Source organism: Gossypium arboreum, chromosome 4 (genome assembly GCF_025698485.1).
Source record: "Gossypium arboreum isolate Shixiya-1 chromosome 4, ASM2569848v2, whole genome shotgun sequence".
Taxonomy (NCBI): domain Eukaryota; kingdom Viridiplantae; phylum Streptophyta; class Magnoliopsida; order Malvales; family Malvaceae; genus Gossypium; species Gossypium arboreum.
The window spans coordinates 16,887,655-16,895,954 of record NC_069073.1 but is presented as its reverse complement, the minus strand read 5'-3'; the positions used below and the strand labels follow the sequence as shown (position 1 = coordinate 16,895,954).

The following is an 8,300-nucleotide window of genomic DNA, read 5'->3' as shown; positions in this document are numbered from 1 at the left end:
ACTTTCTCACAAACCCTACTCACACATATATATAATCCACTTTCGTTTAATGGAATTTGACAAGTGTCAAGAAACTTCAAAATATGCCCTTCCAAATGGCCTATAGAATCCGGAAGAAACATAAATGAGAGCCTTGTCTAAAAACCATTTGACTAATCAGTTTAATTGGTTTATAACCAAATCTAGTTACCATGACTTTCTCTTCACACTACTTGAACAAAATAGTTGAACTATACATTTGGCAGTAACCTACACAGAGCTTACTTTTCTTTCATAAAATTCTTTCTTTTATTTAAAAACACGTCAAAGACTAAATCCTTATATACTTCCATGGTTTGATACTCAATTCACAAAAATATTAGTTTGCTAGAAGTTTTCAATTTGGCAAACCAACCACCAGAGTACGCCTGAACAGTCAACTTCACGACTACAAACCTTCAATTTGGATCATCCGGATTTGGGGTGTGACATTGTAACTATTGGAAATGCACCCAAAATATCTATTCCTCAAGTTGCAAATAGCCAAGGACTGGACATTATTTGCAGAGGCTTTTCTGATGATCGTTGTACTTCAGCATATTTTTGGAAAGAATCACAAGTGTGAACTATATGGTGTGCGTCCTTCTGTACAGTTGGTCGATAACACCCCTACTTGAGGACCATTTGTGCTACCAATCTTCCACCTAGTTGATCACTGTATATTCCCTCATAAATTTCTCTCATAACATATTTGGCTTCTGAGGGACCAAGACATCACAAAAGTTGTTGGGAGTAACAGGATATATCTAATGGTAATAGAATAAATGGTTTTAATTGGCTGAGAGATGAATAATTTGCAAATAAAAAGATATTTGAAATGAAAAAAATAATTTCATACCTTACAACTTTATGTTGTAGTTTAGCGAGCTCCTTATTAAGGTGGTGAACTTTTCCTTGTAGAGCTTATACGATGGAGGACATCCACATTTCTTCTTAGATCAGACTGAAAACTTGTTGGGTGTCACAGGTCAAAACATCTCTATATTCTAACAATTTTTTTCTCTTTGTTCAATAGAAATAGAGGATGCTAACTTTGATAAACTATCAACTTTGGTGTTCTCCATTATTGATAGTTGTCTAGTATGTGCTTTATCAAACTTAATGAGTAGTTAAGTTACTAAGGAGTGGTATTTCTTCAAGCTTAGCTCTTTTACTTCATACTCATCATTCATATGCTTCGCTACAAGTTGAGAATCAATATATATGATCAACTCCTTTATCCCTAGCTATAAAGCCAATTGTAATATTGAAATTGCTCTGCGGCGTTGTTAGATGCTTGAAAGCCAAAAGATAACCCATATTGCCACTCATTTTCATCAGGATTTACCTGAAGAACACTCGCTCTTAACCTAGTCTTCGCTATAAAGCCATCAGCATAAACTGCCCAACACTTCAACTTCGCAACTAAACTTGTTTGCCCCTGTGATGAGCTAACTACTACATCTACAAGGTCTGATGATTTATTGAAAAAGCATTCCACCATCAAATCAGCTTGGAGCTGAGGCTTGATCATTGTTCTTAGGGTATATTCTATTCCAAACTTAGCTAATTCAATTCCCCATTTAGTTATTCTTCCTAAATTATCCACTTTAGATAGAACATCTTTGATAGGTTGATCCGTCATGACAATCATGGGATGAGCCTGAAAATAAGAATGCAACTTGCTAGCTACCATAATTAAAGTGAAAATGAGTTTTTCTATCTTTGAATACCTTTGTTCACCATTCTGTAACACCCTGCTAACACAATATGCTGGAAATTGGCAAACCCCCTCTGCTTCGATCAAAACCATTGCTACTGTTTCATCTAAGGTCACCATATAAAGATAAAGAGTTTCCCCCACACAAGACGAAATCAAGAGCTGTGGGTATGTGTGATATGACTTGAGCTTCCCAAAAGCAACCTGGCACTCTTCTGTCTAACTAAAAGAAGATTTTAAGGCTTTAAAGAATGATAAGCATTTATTTTCCATCCTAGAGATGAAACTGTTGAGCGCAACCACCCTCCCCGTTAGGCGTTAAATATCCTTGATAGTCCTCGAGGGAGGAAAATATAAAATGGCTCAAATCTTCTCTAGGTTTGCTTCTATCCCTCTCTCTAAAACTAAAAGGCCTAGAAATTTGTCTGTTGTTATGCAGAAAACACATTTCTCCAGATTCAACTTCATGCTATGAGCTCGCAAGACAGCAAAAGCATCAGATAAATCTTGAATATGTCTCCTTAAAATGGAGCTCTTTACCAATATTTCATCAACATAACTTCAACACTGCGTCCAATTTCCTCTATGAAAATCTTGTGAGCCAATCTCTGGTAAGTTGCACCTGCATTCTTCAACCCAATGGGCATAACTCGATAGCAAAACAAGTCTTCTTCTGTTATAAAGACTATTTTATCTTGATCTTTTGAAGCCATATAAATTTGGTTATAACCCAAGAATGCATCCATTAAACTCATGAATTTATGACCCGAGGATGCATCCACCAACCTATCAATTGAGGGTAAAAGAAAACTATCCTTAGGGCAAGCTTTGTTAAGGTTGGTGAAATCAATGCACATTCCCCACTTTCCATTAGCCTTTTTCACCATCACAACATTCGAAACCCAATCAGGGTATGCCACCTCTCTAATGAACCCTACTAAAAGTAGTTTCTCTACCTGCTACTTATGGCCTCCACGAATTGTGGAGCGAATATTCTTTTGTTCTGCTTAATTGGCTTGATCTCAGGAGATACGTTTAACCTATGAATGATCATCTAAGGATCCAAACCAAGCATGTCTGTAGCTAACCATGCAAAAATTTTGGAATTCACTCTTGAACACTGAATCAGGTCTTTTTTTCCTTCTCTACCAATGCTAAAGAAATATTTACAAACTTATTTGTGTTATCATAGAACAACTATAAAGTTTCTATGTCCTCTATTACTTCTAGCTTATGAATTCTTCCCTCACCTCTGACATCCAAACTATCCAAGTCTAAAACTTGACGAACCACACCCGTTTGTTGCGAACTATGTGCCTACGGCACCTATTCGAGTATTTCTTTGACTGATAACATGTAACACTGTCTAGCTGTTTGCTAATCAAACTTCATAAAACCTATCATTATCTTTGTTGGAAACTTAATCTTCATACAAAAAGTTGCGATCATTATCTTAGCCATTCTCATGTTAAGGCGTATTATAGGCCATTGGATGGTCTACCAAAAATAGCCGAACATATTCTATTGTAGTGTGTTTACGATCATTATCTTAGCCATTCTCATGTTAAGGCGTATTATTGGCCATTAGATGGTCTACCACAAATAACCGAACATATTCTATTGTGGTGTGTTTGCCATCCCCCAAGGTAATGGGTAAAGTAATGCATCCTTTCACATTGACTAGACGGTTCGCAAAACCATACAAAGGGCTTGCCCTCTTCAAAACTTCTTATTTCAATCTCATTTATTGGTATACATCTTGTAACGCCCCAATTTTCGGGAATCCTGTGAATGTTGGCTTAGGTTTAATTATGTTAGTGGGCCTCTAGAAGGCCCAAGCTTAAGATAGAACCCGGTAATTTTAGTTAATTTTTGTTCCATAAGAAAAAGGGAGTGAAATTATGAAATAGGACCTATGTGAAAATGTTTGAAAATGCTATAGGCTAAATTGAAGTGGCCAAATAAATAGGAGTGCAAAATAGGAGGATTTGCATAACAAACCTCCCATTTTACATGAAGTGGCTAGCCATCATGTTGTTGTAGACAATATGAGTACTTGATATCCATAATTTATGGTACAAATTGATATAAATTGATAATGGGTTAGGTAAATGTTCCATGATAATGGATTAGGTAAATATTCCATGATAATGGGTTAGGTAAATGTTTCATGATAATGGTTTAGGTAAATGTTTCATGATAAGAATTTCATGTCTTTTGTATTAAAGAATTAAATGGATGAAATATGAAGTTTTATTAAAAGAAAAGGGTGAAAAGAACAAAGTTTTGTCCATCTTTGTTCATCATAGCTGAAAGTTAGAGAAGAGAAAGAGAGGAGAAAGCTCTTGAGTATTTGGTCATTAGGAGGAGGAAAATTGAAGGTAAGTTCTTGGTACCTTGCTTCTATTTTGAGGTTCATGAGTTCTTCTTGATTCTACCTTAACTCTTGAAGTATATTTTGATTTTTAGTTGTGTTGTGAGCATTTGGTCATGAATTAAAATGAAGGAAATGGTTGTTGTTTCATGTTCTTTTGATGAAAAATGGAAGATATGTGAAGTTGAGCTAAACAAATGAGCATGCATGTGCCTTAGATGTTAAAGGGAAAAATCAGCTAACATGTTGTGCTTTAAAATGATGAAATGGATATTATACTTAAGTAAAATCATAGATATGTGATGATTGATTGGTGATATACATGTTTAAATAACAAGCATGCAAGTTAGGTGTGAAAGAGTGATTTGGTAATAAATCTGCTTGGGACAGCAGTAGTAACATGACTTTGGAAAATCACCATAAATTGTGGGAGATGAATTAGAAGCTGAATAAATTATGTAATTAAAGCTTATTGAGTCTAGTTTCTAATGAAATAAACAAGAACATATTTTAAATTCTGTACAATGAGAAATTTGATTCGTAATGAAGAGTGGTCAGATTAGTCAAACAGTGAAACATGAGAAACTTTGAGAAAAATCTGGTATTGATTGGATAAACCAAAAATTCTGAAAATTTTATGGATATAAGATATATGAGTGTATTTTCAGGGAAAATTAACGGAACTTGGTTTGGAGTTTCGTAGCTCCAGTTATAAATGATTTAGTGACTGTTGCTCAAGAAGACAGCTTGCAGTGAAATTATGATTATGTGGTAAACATTGACAAAAATTTGTTAATGGGTTGCTTATTGATTTCTTATAAGCTTACTATGATCTGTAGGTGTGGTTGGCCGAATATTGTAAGAGGTTAATCGTAGTTTGTATTTGAATAGTTAGATTAACGTGTTAGTAATCCAATTGTAGGCGGTTCGTGTGTGGATCTCGTCAAGATATCGTCGCAAATGTGTGTAACTAACACCCTCTTTCTTAGTCTAGATCGGCAAAAGTCGAAAAGTCGAAATGCCGAAAACCGGTATTTTGTAGATTTGCGAGTGTCGAATGCTCGTGAGGTAAATCGATTAATGTTTTTGGTAAGCTGCAAAATTTGGATTGCAAAGTGCATGATTTTGTGCCCTCGATATTTTTGGGCTTAATGGGCCAAAATTGGAATGATGGGCCAACGGCCCAATTCGGTAAGAACCCTCGACGTGATTACGTTAGTACGTGAAAAGTAAGAAAATGCATGAAAACCCTAAAATAGATAAATTACTGAAATACCTTTAAAAGTGGAAAATTTACGCTTTTACCCCTAGGAGATTAATTACCAAATACCCCTAGGGTTAAATTGACCTAAATGCATGTTTGATCGTTGTTATTTATCGCATGCCATGTTGTTATTATCGATGCATGGACCGGGATATTGACGGAGGAAGTACTAAAAGTGGCTTGTCCACGTCTTGGAGGCTTTGCCTCAATTTATCGATAAATCGAGCAAAGAAGGCAAGCAATCTGTGGAGTGTTAAATGGGTGGGTTGAGCTATTCCCACATGGAGTGTATGGCTGGTACGGTGGAGTGTAGTGGTTGGTGGGTTGAGTAGTCTCCCAAATGGGCTTGCATATGTTTCTTGATGTTGCATGTATTTTGAAATGGGCCTATGGGTCATACTTGTTATCTGAATAAGGGCTAAGGCCCGGTTTATTGTAATCTGAAAAGGGCTCGCCCAAGACCACTATTACCCAAATGGGCTTGCATATGTTATTGATGTTGCATGTATTTTGAAATGGGCCTATGGGCCATACTGTTATCTGAATAAGGGGCTAAGGCCCAGTTTATTGTAATTTGAAAAGGGCTCTGGCCTAGTACCACTGTTACCTGAATGGGCTTAGGCCCAATAGGCTTGAGCTGACTTGGGCTTTGAATGGGTTTTCCTTACACACCGAGTTTCCCAAACTCACCCCTTTTATTTTCATCCACGCAGGAAATCCCCAACCATAGTGGGCTTGGAGCTGTGAGGGAATTCGGAGTGGCCACCAGTTCTGAAAGTTTGATTTTCCTCTGGTGAACTGGACATCCTTTTATTTACGTTTGAAGTTTTGGGTTTTTTTCAATGTAATAAGGCCGCTTAATTATTTTTGATGGTTTTAATATGTATTACTAAGATAGGTATTACTTATTTTAACTGTTGAAACTGGATAGCTTTAGGGCGCGTTTTCAAAAACAACAGTTGATTTCAAAATAACACGACAACAAGCAAAGCTTCCGCAATGAAAGTATTTTCCAAAATTAATCACTTTTTCTAAAAATGACTTAATCAAATCGGTTTCCTAGAAATATCCATGACATTAAGGTGTGGCAATGGCGGTATGCATGTCTAGGATTGGACCCGAAGGGAGCTTGGTACTTAAGCAGTCCGATGGACTCACCACCTCTTTTCCGGTTTCCTACCTGGTGCATAGCTTCCATTCACTTTAATCCTTAATGAATTAATCTTTTGAACATCAAGTACGATTTTCTGGACTTAGAATGGAAAAAAAAATTTTAACGTTTTTGATGTGGCATGCCGGATCCGGCCATAACTTCTGGGCCGGGTTTGGGGTGCTACATTTAGTGGTATCAGAGCCTAGGTTGCAACAACTCGATTGTGTAATGGGTTTACAAAAACAAAGATTTTCGAAAGCGAAAATTTTATAAAGAATACGAAAAACTCGATTTTCAAAATTTAGATCTTTAGAAGGTGGCATTCCGAATCTCCGGCTCAAGTCTGTAAGTATTCTGAATTTTTCTGAATATTTTCCTAAATTATCTATCTGTACTACAATCCTGCTAGGATATTCTAGATAGGATGATACTGAAACCATAGAAAAATTTGATAAGAGACTGAAACTGTAGCTAGACTTCGATTCTGCGAAAACAAACTCTGAATATCTATCTGATTCATAAAACATCTGTAATAAACACTGGAATATTAATTGATGTATAAAAATTCGTAATCAAGATAATACGATATGAGTACAAGAGGCCGTGGACAAAGCCGAGGAAGTGCTCGAGCGAGATCTTCGTCTTCGAGACATATGCTGCGGTGGATGCACCGGTACCACCGGCAACAGAGGTAAAGTCTCATGACCGCTGTGCCGAGGATGATGTCCTGTCACAGGCAATGCTTCGTGTTCTAGAAAGGGTTACCGGGATAAGTTCGGGCAACGAAATTCGAGGATCGATTTCTGAATGACTCCGGGCTAACGGAGCGGAGATCGTTAGGGGCGTGTCTGGTATAGCCCCGAATGTGGCGGAATATTGGTTGGAGGCCACAGAACGGATTATGGACAACTTGGACTGCTCTGAGGAGATTGTGAGTGGGGTATCTGTACTAAGTCCTTTAGGTCACTCGGTTAGGGTAGACAAACTGTATAGGGATGTACCCTTAGAAACTCAAGGTAAGATTTTCCCTGGAGATCTGATGGAGTTACCGTTCGGAGAGTTTGATCTCATTTTGGGAATAGACTGGCTTGTTAAGCATAAAGCGACTCTGGATTGTACTGCTAAACGAATGGTGTTAAGGACCACAAAGGATGAGGAGGTTATGGTGATAGGTGAGCGAAGGGATTATTTGTCCAATGTGGTGTCGGCATTAAGAGCCGAAAAGTGGATTCGGAAAGGTTGTGAGGCCTAATTGGTATTTGTAAGTCGATCGGAAGAGGAGGGACCGACAAAGGATAAGGTTAGGACCGTAAAGGAGTTCCAAGATGTTTTTCCGGAGGAGCTTCCAGGATTGCCTCCGAATTGAGAAGTTGAGTTTGGAATAGACTTGTTGCCTGGAATGGTGCCTGTGTCTATCGCACCGTATAGGATGGCACCGAAGGAGTTAGTAGAGTTAAATGTTCAAATTCAAGAGTTGTTGGATAGGGGCTTTATTAGGCCAAGCGTGTCTCCATGGGGAGCACCAGTGCTATTCGTGAAAAAGAAGGATGGTACGATGCGGATGTGCATTGATTATCGCCAGTTGAACAAACTGACGATTAAGAATAAGTATCCACTGCCAAGGATTGACGATCTATTCGACTAGCTTAGAGGAGATTCTGTATTTTCCAAGATCGACCTTCGATCTGGATATCATCAGTTAAGGGTCAAGGAGACAGATATCCAAAAGACGACATTTAGGACTCGGTATGGTCATTACGAGTTTCGGTTA

The 8,300-nt window shown here is 37.8% G+C and overlaps 1 long non-coding RNA gene across 1 annotated transcript; it reads left to right on the top strand.

Moving 5' to 3' along the window:
* The first annotated feature begins 4,009 nt into the window (after positions 1 to 4,009).
* On the top strand, positions 4,010 to 6,284 carry LOC128291424 (uncharacterized). Its single transcript, XR_008281201.1, has 2 exons — positions 4,010 to 4,119; positions 6,090 to 6,284. It is a non-coding gene; the product is annotated as an uncharacterized LOC128291424 (long non-coding RNA).
* The last annotated feature ends 2,016 nt before the right edge of the window (positions 6,285 to 8,300 follow it).